The sequence below is a fragment of the Hemitrygon akajei genome, unplaced genomic scaffold (genome assembly GCF_048418815.1).
Source record: "Hemitrygon akajei unplaced genomic scaffold, sHemAka1.3 Scf000154, whole genome shotgun sequence".
Taxonomy (NCBI): domain Eukaryota; kingdom Metazoa; phylum Chordata; class Chondrichthyes; order Myliobatiformes; family Dasyatidae; genus Hemitrygon; species Hemitrygon akajei.
This window is the reverse complement of record NW_027332040.1, coordinates 506,963-520,598: the sequence shown is the minus strand read 5'-3', so window position 1 is coordinate 520,598 and position 13,636 is coordinate 506,963. Positions and strand designations below refer to the sequence as shown.

The 13,636-nt window shown below is 45.8% G+C and overlaps 2 non-coding genes across 2 annotated transcripts; one reads left to right on the top strand and one right to left on the bottom strand.

Moving 5' to 3' along the window:
- Window positions 1-5,607: 5,607 nt before the first annotated feature.
- Window positions 5,608-5,682, bottom strand: trnac-gca (transfer RNA cysteine (anticodon GCA)). Its single transcript has one exon. It is a non-coding gene; the product is annotated as a tRNA-Cys (tRNA).
- A 4,632-nt stretch (window positions 5,683-10,314) lies between these two features.
- Window positions 10,315-10,428, top strand: trnal-caa (transfer RNA leucine (anticodon CAA)). The gene is made up of 2 exons: window positions 10,315-10,352; window positions 10,394-10,428. It is a non-coding gene; the product is annotated as a tRNA-Leu (tRNA).
- Window positions 10,429-13,636: the final 3,208 nt, after the last annotated feature.

Genomic DNA, 13,636 nt, shown 5'->3' with positions numbered 1-13,636 from the left:
TGCAAAGGTCAAGTTTACTCCCGTAGGGTCTAGGGCATTGACGTGGAGGTGTAGGCAGTCAGATATCTTGCTTCATGTCAACAACTATCATCAAAGTAAGGAGGCCCTGAAGAGAGATTGTAGGGTGCTAAATGAAAAATAAAGACAGAACAAGACATCAACGGTAGTTACCTCTGGAAAGCTCCCTGTACCGTACAGAGGATGAAAAGAGGATAATTTGCCATGTAAATACGTGGCTGAGGAACTTCTGCAGGGCGCACGGATTCAGATTACTGGTCAGTGGGACCACTTCTTGGGAGACGACAGCCTCAAAATAGAGCGAAGGAGATGAAAAGGAATTTATTTTGCCAGAGCATGATGAAACTGTGGATTTTATTGCCGGCAGCTAAATGGATATATTTAAGGCAGAGGTTAATAGATCGTTCATTAGTCAAGGCTTGAGGGATACGGTTCGGGAAAAGGCAGGAAAGAGGGGCTGAGAGGGAACACAATTCAGCCATGATTAAAACTGGAGCAGATCGTCTGTGTTAATTGTTTTCATTCTGTTCTTATATCTCATTGTCTTATCCGCAGAATTTTCTGACCCCTGAACTAGTGGACGTTGTAGATGGGGGACGGTCCAGAGGGTATAGTTAAGGTACAGACGGATGAATATTTGAAAAAAAAACGGGGAACTGATGTCATCGGGGTCCAGCAGACGAGGAGCTTTGAAGAGGTTTGAATACCCATCGTCACAGAGAATGCTGGGGCTGCTTGGAGCGGCATCCTCTGCTGAGATCTACTGTGAGCTCTGGGAGAACAGGCCGGGCCGGGATATCGGTGGACTGAGGGTCACAGTCTGCGTCTGACTTCCGCGCTCCTCACTGTGCTAACGGGCGGTCAATCTCCCAAATCCGCAACTCCGCCCTGAACCTTCAATGATCACCCGGCCGAACTTCTATCTCTTCCACAGAAAATAATAAAAAAAAGCTGCAGACATCTCAGCCGAGTGCATCACGGGAAACAGCCTCTCCGGCATCGAAGAGAGATGATTAGAAATGGGACATCCGTCATTAAGGGTATTCAGTCCCGTTCATACCCTCTTCTCATTGCCACTCTCAATGAGAAATTGACGGAGTCTGAAGAACCACATTCCCAGTTTCAGGGATAGTTTATTTCCCTTCAGCACCAGATTTCTAAGTGGACAACGAACCCCTCAAAACTACCTCACTATTTACTCCCTGTTTAAGAACTACATATTTACCTTAAAACACTTAATTTAGGAAAACATTTCAGGATTTATTTTACTGAACTACTGCCGGAAAACAATAAATTCCAGACATAGGACTGTGATATTAAGACTAGTTCTGATTCTGATCTCCCCGCCTTCAACCGCATGACACTCTCCGAATATTCACCTCCAACTCCCCTCTCCTTCGTCAACCCCACGCTGCTCTCCCCCGACCCTTCGCTGATCCGTCTCTCCGAACGCCATCACCTCCATAGCCACCTCCATCCCCCCACTTCCCACCGACAACAACACGGCACTTCCTCCCTATACGCTCGCTAACCGTCTCTCAAAACGCCCCCCATACACCCCAATCACTCCATAGTTACCTCTATCACCTCCTCATCACACAACCTTTACTGATCACATTTCCGAGCACTCTCCCTTACTTTGGCCCCAACCCATTTCTCTCCCCGAGCAGTCATTTATCCCCGCCTCCCGCCCTCACTCTCAGCCTTTTTCTCCTTGTCCCGCACTGAATGCTCCTCTCTCCACAGTGACCATTAATGACTCTGAGTCCCACACACCCATCGGCCCCGGCCTCCATCCCTGGTGTTACTGTCTCCCAGTGAGACGGGTTCGGAGTCTGGCCCAGTGGTGATTTATAGCCCTGGGACTGGTGGGAGAGGAGCGTGGGAAAGCCGCTTGCCCCGGAATGGGGGAGGCCCTGTCCGTTACCCGGCTAATATACACCTGCACTCTGCCCACCTCAGCCATCCCTTCAGACCAGAGTATTGCCACGGCAGGTGATATCATCATGAGGGGAGTTTGTTTAGCCCATCGGGCCCTTGAGATAAATCCCACTGGTGACATTCTGAGCGTCGGTGTGTCTGTGCATTCCCACACTCCCACTCCCCAAGCGGCTTCACCAGCAGCTGGCAGCTGCCTCAGAGTGACTAGGCGTTGGGAGGGAATTGATATGGGCTGCCTCCGGAAGCAGGCTGATCTATGCGCTCGGAGGGGCTCCACAGACTTCCCAAAGGTTCGCCGGAACCGAAGGCAGCGAGGTTCTGTCAAGAGACGGAGACCAGTTTAATGCAAACAGCGTCAGTTTTATTGAGTCATGCAGCTGGATGGAGTAACGGTTGTACTACGGCGGGGCGGCGATCAGCGGGATAGTGTACAGTCAGTACCGATACCAGAGAATGTGCACACCCGAAAACTATAACCCTTTCCCATAAACAGAGCACAGGAGAATTATTGTAGTTTTATAGAGACAGCGGTAGATCACATCGAACACCCGCTGCCCGTTCTGCCCAGTGTGTGCACCGCTCCAGCGCCGACAACCCGGGCGGTGAGACAGAATTGACCAGCGGCCTTCATCTTCCCCAGTTGAGTTCCCCGAGGAGACACAAACATCCCTCAAGACCCTACGCGTCAACCCGCATGGCCCGGGGTTTATAATGTGTTCCGGATCTCACATTTGCACCAGGGATGCAAAAGACCCCGGGACAGGACACAACTGTCTGTTCCCGACATGGGCACAGTTTTCTCAGGGCTGCTTCCCTTATCAGCGCGGTCAGATGTTCCTGGGTCAGTGGAGGACCATGGTGGCCGGAAGTCCGGGAACTGGGCTCCTAATCTCGCCACATTGCGGTTACTGTGAGAGTGGGTGATGATCCGTCACGTGTTGGTTACAGGGTGCCGAGGCCAGGCTGGGTGAACAGGCCATTGCTGTGATTACTGAATAGCGGTATGGGAACACGTTGTTAGTGGAGAGCGTGCCGAAAGCGGTGATTGATACGAAGCAAGGCGGGCGATCCAGGGCTCGTCCTCACATGAGTGGGCAATCCATTTCGCCAGTGGCAACGAACCAGACCTCATTACTGAAAGGTGAATCAGAGAGAGGTGAGGAGAACGTTCCTGAGTGCAACCGCTGTCCCTTTATTGACGGGATTGTTTTGGTCAGCAGAGAACCGGTCTCAGAAAGCGGCAGTGCTTGGCCGGGTGAGTGCGGAGAGCCGGCGGCACAGATGCGCTGGGCAACGCATTCCTACAGTTAGAGGGAAAGGAATCTACGATCAGAAAGGGTTAAAATATCGCTAAAAAGTGGATGAAATACCCATGGCGTTTCCCACATATGTGGGAACTGAAGGATTACATGTGTCACGACAGGACCGATCAGGAATAACAGAGGAAACATGGGCCTACTTTCGGAGAGGTAGGAAAGGTCATTAATGAATACTTTCTCTCAGTATTCACGATTCAGAAAGACCTTGACAAAAGTGAGCAAACTAGAACAGGCTGATATGCTTGAACAGGTCGCCGTTAAGTAGGATGAGTGCACGCAGCATAAGGAATAAAATGGACGATCTGAAAATTCAGCTGCAGTTTGGCAAATATGAAGTTGTGGCTATCTCTGAAACTTGGCTAAGGGATGGCTGCCATCGGGAGCTGAACGTCCAAGGATATACGATTGGATGGGAAGGTGTAGAGTCTCCACGGGTTGAGTTAAGAAATGACAAGGGTAAAGGGACCCTAATGGCAGTTATTCACAGGCCTCCAAACAGCCTGTTGGTTTTCCAATTACAGCAGGAGATAGAAGATGCGCGTCAGAAAGGCAATGTCATGATAATCATCGGAAATATTAACATGAAAGCGGATTGGGAAAAGCACGTCACTACTGGACTACAAGAGAGAGAATTTGCGGGATGTTTAAGGGACGGCTTTTTACAACAGCTTTTTGTTCAGCCCACTATCGGATCGGCTGTACTGGTTTGGGTGTTGTGCAATGATCGGAGCTGGTATGAGAGCTGAAGGTTAAAGGAGCCTGAGGGAACAGAGATCACATTATTATCAAGTTCATATTGATATTTGAGAGGGAAAAATAAAATCCAATGTGTCAGTATGTCAGTGGAATAAAGGAAATTACAACGGCATCGGAGGGAAACTGGCCGAAGTTGACTGGAAAGGGACATTTGCAGGAAAGAAAAATAATGATACATTTTTAAAGGGAGGAAGGACACTACGGTGGCTGACAAGTGAAGTCAGAGCCGAAGTAAAAGCAAAAGAGGGGACGTAAAAGGAAACCACAGCTATTGGAAATATAAAACATTGGGGAGCTTTTAAGAACCTGCGGAAGTAAACAAAGAAGGTCATTTGGAAGGAAAAGATGAATTACAAGAGGAAGCTGGTGATTAATATCAATGAAGATACTAATCTGTTTTAAGTACATTAAGGGTAAAAGAGATTCGAGGGTCGATATTGGATTAATAGAAAATGACGCGGGAGATATTGCAATGAGAGATGCAGAGATGATAGAGGAACAAACTGAATGCGTATTTTGCATCAGTGTTCACAGTGGAAGACGTCTGCCCTATACAGGACATTCAGGAGTGCCAGGGAAGTGAAGTTTGAGCAGGAAAAATTACGACTGAGAAGGTGCTCAGGAAGCTAACTGCTCTGAGGGTCGAAATATCTCCTGGACCTGATGGAATGCACCCTCAGGTTCTGACGCAAGTAGCGGGAGAGAATAACCATATAACCATATAACAATTACAGCACGGGTACAGGCCATCCGGGCCCTTCTAATCCGTGCCGAACGGGTACTCTCACCTCAGCCCACCGACCTGCACTCAGCCAATAACCCTCCACTCCTTTCCTGTCCATATACCTATCCATTTTTTTAAAGGACTATATCGAACCTGCCTCTACCACTTCTACTGGAAGCACGATCTACACAGTTACCACTCTTTGATAAAGAAGATCCCCCCTCGTGTTACCCCTAAACTTTTGCCGCTTTACTCTCCTCATGTCCTCTTGGTTGAATCTCCCCTACTCTCAATGGGAAAAGCCCATCCACGTCAACTCTATCTATCCCCCTCATAATTTTAAATACCTCTATCAAGGCCTCCCTCAACCTTCTACGCTTCAACAAATAAAGACCTAACTTGTTCAACCTTTCTCGGTAACTTAGGCGCTGAAACCCAGCTAACATTCTAGTAAATCCCCTTTGTACTCTCTCTATTTTGTTGACATCTTTCCTATAATTCGGTGACCAGAACTGTACACAATACTCCAAATTTGGCCTCACCAATGTCTTGTACAATTTTAACATTACATCTCAATTCTCAATATGCTCAATTCTCCAATTTATAAAGGCCAGCATAGAAAAAGCTTTCTTCACCAACCTATCCACATGAAATGCCACCTTCAGGGAACTATGCATCATTATTCCTAGATCACTTTGTTCTACTGCATTCCTCAGTGTCCTACCATTTACCATGTGTGGCCTATTTTGATCAGTCCAATCAAAATTTAGCACCTCACATTAGCGCAATTAATCTTCAATAAATGAAATTACATTCTATATAATCGCTGTGGTCACTTTTGTTTATTTTTGAACGGGGCACCTGGATTTGAACCAGGGACCTCTTGATCTGCAGTCAGATGCTTTACCACTGAGCTATACCCCCACATTTTTAATTCTACAGATTGTGGAGGCATTAACAATAATCTTTCAAGAATCCATAGATTCTGGCGTACCGGATGACAGAAAAATTGCAAACGTTATTTCACTATTTAAAAAGGCCTGTTAGCCAGTTATCAGTGGTTGGGAAGTTGTCGGAATCGATGTTAGGGATGAGATTACGGAGTACCTGTAGGCACATGACAAGACAGGACAAAGGCTGTATAGATTTCTGAAAGTAAACTCCTGCGCGACTGGTCTGGGTGCCGGTTACCAGTAGTGTTTCACCGGTGCAGCTTAAGTGAGGAGCGGGAAGTGTCGAGGAAACAGAGAGCTTGCAGAGCGACTTAGATCTTTTAGGAGAACAGGCAAAGAAGTGGAAAATGAAATACAATGTTGGAAATTGTATGGCCATGCATTTTGAAGGAAAAGGTAAACGTGCATTCAATTATTTGGATGGAGAGATAATCCAAAATACAGAGATCAAAGGGACTTGGGGGTTCTTGGGCAAGATACCCTGAAGGTTAGCCTCCAAGTTGAAACGTTTCTGAGGAAGTCGAATGCACTGTTGGCATTACTTTCTCGATCTATAGTATATAAGAGCAGGGATGTGATGTTGAGGCTCTATAAGGCACTCGTGATACCACAGTAGAGTATTGTGTGCAATTTGAGGCTCTTATTTTAGAAAAGGTATACTGCTGTTGGAGATGGTTCAGTGAAGATTCACCTTAATGATTCGAGAAATGAAAGGGTTACCGTATGAGGAACATTTTGCAGCTCTTGGGTTGTATTCCATGGAGTTCAGGAGATTGAGCCGGATATCATATACATTCCGAATGTTAAAATGTCTAAACAAATCAGAAATGGCGAAGTTATTTCCCATTGTAGGGGATTCTAGGACAAGAGTACACGACTTCAGGATTGAAGGACGTCCATTTAGAACTGAGATGAGGAGAAATTTGTTTAGTCAGAGGGTGGTAAATCTGTTGAATTTGTTGCCACGAGCGTCTGTGGAGTCCAGGCCACTCGGTGTATTTATGTTAGGGTTGGATGGGTTCTTGATTAGCCAGGGCCTCAAAGGTTATGGGGTGAAGAGACAGGATCGTGAGAATGATGGATGTTTGGGATCAGTCCATGATTGACTGGCGAAGCAGACTGAATAGGCCGTATGGCCTACTTCTTTCTTATATCTTAAAGTCTTAATACGAGATTTCAAAACCAATATAAAAAAGCAAAAGAGCAATTGAGTAATAAAAAGTACAATTGAGCAATATTAGTTGGAATTTGGAGTACTGGAAAGGCATTATGAAGGTAAAAATAGAGTACGAAAGTAAGCTGACTAATAATATTAGTAAAGTTACCAAAAATTTCTTCTGATACATAAAGTATCAAAAGTAGCGAGATCGTTGGCAGCGATGCTGGAGATGTAGCGCTGTGGGACCTTGAAATACCGGACGAACTAAATAGTATATTGCATCAGTCTTCAGTCTGGAAAGCACCAGCCGCGTGATGGAAGTTACAGGTGTCAGGGGTATGAAGTGTGTGAAGTTACCATGACCGGAGAGATGGTAAGTGACTAACTCAAGTGTCCGAAGGTAGACTGGAACGACCAGATGCTGCACACCCCAGAGTTTAAAAAGCGCTGGCTGAAGACATGGTGGGGTATTAGTGATGATCTTGCAACAACCACTCGGTTCTAGAATTTTTCCGGAGGACTGGAAAATTGGAAATATCACTTCACATTTCAAGCATGGAGAGTCAGAAGACAGGAAGATTCTAAGCTGGTCAGTCTGACCACAGCGGATGAGAAGGTGTTGGAGTCAATCATTAAGGATGAAGTCTCAGACACATGATGAAGTAGACCAGAGACAGCATGGTTCCGTCAAGAGAAAATTTGGCCTCAAAAATCTGTTGGAATGACTTGAAGACATAACAATCCGGCCGAATTAGGCTCATTTAGTGTCCTCTACACCACAAACTCTCCCCCAGAGGTCTACGTGTCTTTAGTGAAAACAGCAGCCAAATCATAGTGAGGGACCTCGCCCGTCTCCGCCGGCATCGGGAGCGATGTGCCAAAACACCATTACTCTTGAAAACAAAGGTTATTTACTCTTGTTGTCTCTATTTTTATTTCTGATAGGCCCATACGAGCTTTCTGCGCTCCGATTTTCATTTCTGAACGCGTCCCTCTTACCAGAAAACATCCTGCCTCAATCGACAATAGCTAAATGTTTTTCAATACCGTCCAAATTGACCTTCCCCAATGAAAAATCTCAACGCACGGACTAGAACGATCTTTTTTCCCATATTTATATTGAAACCAATGGCATTGTGATCACGATATACAAAGTGTTCGTTAAATAAAGCTTCTTTCGCTTATCCTGTTTCATTTATTTCATCATAGCAGTTCAAGTATCGCGCACGCTCTCGTTGGGCCGTCAGCGCATGATAAAAACTATCCTGAACATGTTGGACGATCTCCTACCCATCTTGTCCTTTACAAGTGTGGAATTAACAGTCAACGGGAGGAATGTTAAAAACACCTACTCTAACAACCGTAATGCCTTTGCAATTGTTTGCGATATCTCCTCAAAGTTGGCCGTCTAAATACTCTTGACCATTGGGTGGTCAGTAATCTTTCCCCATTAACGTGATCATACCTTTCCTTGTTCACGGTTTCACCAATTGAGCGTCTGTCCGTGCCTTTGAGCGCGTTAAACGACCCCGCGAAGGAAAGGAACCTGGATTAGTCGAATTCAGCATCTGCACTGACGGAAGACAGCCGAGAATTTTCCCTGACTATTAACTCTACTCCCTTCCTTTAGTCCATCCCGCTCTATCACTTTTGAAGCAAAGGAACTCTGAAATACTGAACTGCCAGACCAGACTCTCCTGCAACCCAGTCTCATTATCGGCTAAGATACCATGATTCCAGGTTTTGATCTAAGCAGTGAGTTCATCGGCTTATTCTCAGATACTTCTACCACTGAAATATACGCACCTCAGGCCACCAGTTGGACCTTGCTCAATGATTGCATTCCTGACGTTGTGTGAGATCTTATCAACATGTCTGCACAATTTCCGCACCAGCTGTTCTGGCACCCTGGTTCCAATTACCCTGTAAATGTAGTTTAAGCTTCATCATGCAGCTCTAGCTAACTTTCCGACACGATATTACTACACTTCCAGTTCACACACAAACCGTCTTTATCCACAGGTCTCAGCTTCCATGGAAAAGAGATCAGTACTCGAAAAATCGTATGGCCTGTCTCCTATACCAAACCCTTAGCCACGTGTTAATCTGTATCATATTTCCATTCCTCGCCTCATTAGGACGCGCCACGTGCCGCTGTCACAACCCCGAAGATCCTGCCCTCCACCTCAGCACCTAACTCTCTGAATCTCCATTGCAGAAAGTCGTCACTCCGATGTCATTGGTACCACAACCGCTGCCTGCTCACGCTCCTGCTGAAAAATATTCAAGATTTGATCCAAGTTGTCCCGGACCCCGGCACCCGGCAGGTAACATACCATCCAGGAATCTGTCTTCCCCTTCCCTTTTGAGTCAGAAAACCAGACTCAGTGCCAGAGGTCCGACCGCTGTGGCTTTTCCCTACCAGGTCATCCAACCACAAACCGCATCCAGATGTTTCTGATTGTGATGGCCATAGGGATAGTCTGCACTGCCTCTTTAAATCCTTTCCCCTTCCTGACTGTCCCACAGTTCCCTGTGTCCTGCACCGTGGGTGTATCTACCACTCTGTTTGTCCTAGTCCATCACGCCATAGGGCGGATTGTTACAAGCGGCAGCTGTGTGCACTTCTCGTAGTTGTCGTCATCAGGAACTCCGTAGGTATCGCCGCCTTCCACATCCCGCGAGGAGCCTTTTACTTAGACGGTGGCCGCCTGCTTGTCCCTGTCTTACTGTAATGTGTTCTGTGCCTTTAACACTGGATCTGTGAACCTGAGCGAATTACGTTCTGTTAAGCGTCTCATCTCTCAGAAAGGCCGCTGCTCTAACGTCCAAAAGACCCTGTTTCCGTCTCCTCTCTCAGATTAAACATTGACCTGCAAGCCTGAACAACATTCTGACTGTCATAACTCATCCATGATGGAAAGATGAAACAGACACAGGAGACCGAACGGCCTTTCCGCACGATGTCTCATTTTCTTGTGAACCTTGTCACATCTTCACTATATTCTAAAATCATGAGATTATTGGGCCTTTTAGTCTACTTACCAACATCCATCTGTAAAGCAGCGTTCCCGGCTATAATTGAACCTTCTGCGTTCAGTTTCTGTTGACATTGTTGCGATCAACTCCCACCCAGTTTTTAGATTCAGTCCTGTCTATAAACGTTTATATCTCCGCTTCCTTAAATGTGAAAGCGATGAGTCTTCCAAGCGTTCTCATCCATCTCAACAAACGTCCTTCCCAAATTCTTGAGGAAACGCGTCTCACGAGTCTTCGAATTGTAAAATTTTACAGCTTCACTCTCCACAGAAGCTGCCTAACCTGAGCAAACTGTAACACTCTCGCTTTCATTTCCGATTGACAGGACGGTATATATGTTTGTGTGGATATGACGTTTCTTACAAATCAAGCATTTATTCCGTTCTCAAACACACATCAAAAGTTGTCAGGGTGGCCGAGTGGTCTAAGGCGCCAGACTCAAGGAATGAAAGTCCTTCCGACAAACGGGAGTGTTCTGGTCTCCATCTGGGGTCGTGGGTTCGAATCCCACTCCTGACAAAATTTGTCTTTAAGCGTTCAATCGGGGCGACGTTATTTCTGTAAACAAAACCTGGGTTGTTGAGGTGGATTAGAAAAACTGTTGGAGGATAAGATTATGTTTTTGACACTGTTCATCGCATTACAATAGATCACCGTACACCTGACTTTAGGTAAGTGATTTATTCAGAAAAAAAGTTCACATTGAAGGATCTCGGCCAGAAACGCCGACTGCTTACGCTTTTCCACAGATGCTGCCTGGTCTGCTGAGCTCCTCCTGGCAAACTCAGCTATCAATATAGAAAAGTTTCTGAAGTGAAATCATTGGTTGTCAGATTATTTAATGGATGGGTATGTGAGCGTACATTATCACCTGTTGATGAAAGGTCGGATTGCTGATGGGATAGTAACTGGTGGTGGTGCGAGTTCTGAGGCTCTTGTGCCATCTACCCGATGGCAGCAGCGCAAAAAGAGCATGGCAGGATGCTGACGACCTCTGACGGTGGATGCTGTTTTCCGATTACATCTTTTTATGTGGATCTGCTTAATGTTTGGGAGTGCATTTCCCGTGATGAACTGGGCCGAATTCACTAACGTTTTAAAGATTTTCCTTCAAAGGTATGGTATTTCCGTACCACGTCTTGATGCAGACAGACAGTATACTCTCTACGACACATCTATAGAAGCACATCAAGGTTTTTCATGTCATGCTGAATCTCTGCAGTCTCCTAAGAAAGCAGAGGAAATAGTCATTCCAACAATTTAAAGTTAAAGATGCGTCCTGCCTCTGATCCTCCAAAGAGAACTAGCTCGAGAACCTTTGGTTTTCCCTCTGCTGAAGACAACAATCAGTCCTTGGTCTTGCCGATATAGCGGGATAGTGTGTTGGCATATCTTGTTTAAAACGGTCCCCTCTTACTTGAAATGTATGCCCTAAGAGGGGATCGTTTAAAGACATGTAAACCCTGGAATGGAGATAACTTTTGCGTGCTCTACCATTATCTATGCCTGAAAATCTAAGAAACGTGTATCAGATTCCCCCTCACCTCCGATGCTCCAGAGAAAAAAAAAAACAAGTTTTACTAAATTCTCGTTATTGCACAAACCGTCTAATTCAGGTAGCATCTTGGTGATGCTCTTCTGCACACTCTCCGAATCCGCGTCATCCTTTCTCTGGAGGATGGCCTGAACGGAGTGCAGCACAATTCCAGTGCTGTGATGCTGTACGCTCTGATTCCGCACATGCTCGGCAATCTGAGAAAATGCATCCCGTCCATATTCATTTAAAATCCCAGGATATAGAGTGTTTTTGTATGTATACCCTCTCATCAAAGTTGTCATTCAGACTATTCCGAAATACAGCTGTTTATCTGGCATGTGGAGACAGTACTGCAGGGGCTGTCAGGGTGGCCGAGTGGTCTGAGGCGCCAGACCTAAGGCGAGTAAGTCGCTTCCTAGTAAACGCGAGTGTTCTGGTCTCCAACGCGTGGGTTCGAACCCCACTCCTGACAAATACTCTGTTTTTCACGTGCTGTTTTTATAATGCAATCACTGTAATTTTACTGAGCGACCAAAGCGTGAACTGTTTGGGAGTATGCGAAAGAAGCAATTAAGATAAAGATTTTGTTTTAGTCACAACATAGAACTGAACAACGGGTCACATTACATGGGATTCGGGCTGCGGTGTTTGATGAGAAAGTGGCCTCAGTGAGGAATGTCTGTGTCAGCTTCTCAGCCGTGGTTGTTGTTTGGACAGAATGACATCGGGGCCATTCAAACACGTTGTTGGTCTTTATATCGAAACGGCATTTTACATCGTCGTTCTTAAGCGCACATCTGCCGTGGAGCTCAGTAACGTGTGTCTAACACCTTTCTGGATTTGGGAATATCGGATTAATCATTCCGGACCGGATTATATTCACTTTTTGTGGTTTAACAGGCCAGTCTTCCTTGTTTTGCAATGCAAATATTTTAAATCGAATAGCACGGAAAATATCCTTCGGCCCAATTGGTTCAAAGTTCAGAGCAGAAAGTAAATTTTGCATCACAGCATATATCACATACATATATCACAATGTGCAATGAGTTTCACTTTCCTACGGGCATCAAAGAAACAGAATAAAATCCATGAAGGACCGCACTGACGGCCAAAACACTCAATATGTGTAACAAAACAAACTGTGCAAAGTCAAGCGAAAGAATAGCGATAATAGCAATATTAATTGCTATTTTACGTAAAAATCCAGGGCGACTACGAAGGCCACTGGGGTTTGTTTAGATATAACCTCTCTCAGAGACAACCAGATAGAACTATAGAACAATAGAACATTACAGCACAGAAACAGGTTTTTTGGCCCTTCTTGGTTGTGCCGAATCATTTTTCTGCCTAGTCCCACTGTCCTGCAATTGGACCATATCCCTCCAAACCCCTCTCTTCCATATACCTGCTCAATTTTTTCTTAAATATCAAAAGTGAGCCCGCATTCACCACTTCATCTGGCAGCTCATTCCACACTCCCACCGATTTCTGCATGAAGAAGCCCCCCTTTAAACATTTCCCTCTTCACCGTTAACCTATGAACTCTGATTTTTTTTCTCTCCCCTAGCCTCAGTGTTGGCGCGTGGCCTGGTGGACAAGGCATCGGACTAGTAACCTGAGCCTCAGCTGAGGCGGCGTGTTTATGTCCTTGAGCAAGGCACTTAACAACACATTGCTCTGCGACGTCACCGGTGCCAAGCTGCTTGGGTCCTAGTGCCCTTCCCTTGGACAACATCGGTGGCGTGGAGAGGGAAAGGCCTGCAGCTTGGGAACTGCTGGTCTCCCATACAAGCCTGCCCAGGCCTGCGCCGTGGAAAAAAAAAACATCCTTGGCGCAAATCCATGGTCTCATGAGACTGACAGATACCTATTAGCCTCAGTGGAAAAAATTCTGCTTGCGTTTACTCTATCTACACACCTCTATGAAATCACCTCTCATTCTCTTACGCTCCAGGGAATAAAGTCCTAACCTATTCAACCTTTCTCTGTAACTCAGTTTTCCAAGACCCGGCAACATCCTTGTAAAACTTCTCTCCACTCTTTCAACCTTATTAATATTTTTCCTGTAATTAGGTGTCCGGAACTGCACAAAACACTCCAGATTCGGTCTCCCCAACGTCTTACAGGACCTCACCATTGCATTCCAACTCTTATACTCAATACTTTGATTTATAAAGTCCAATGTTCCAA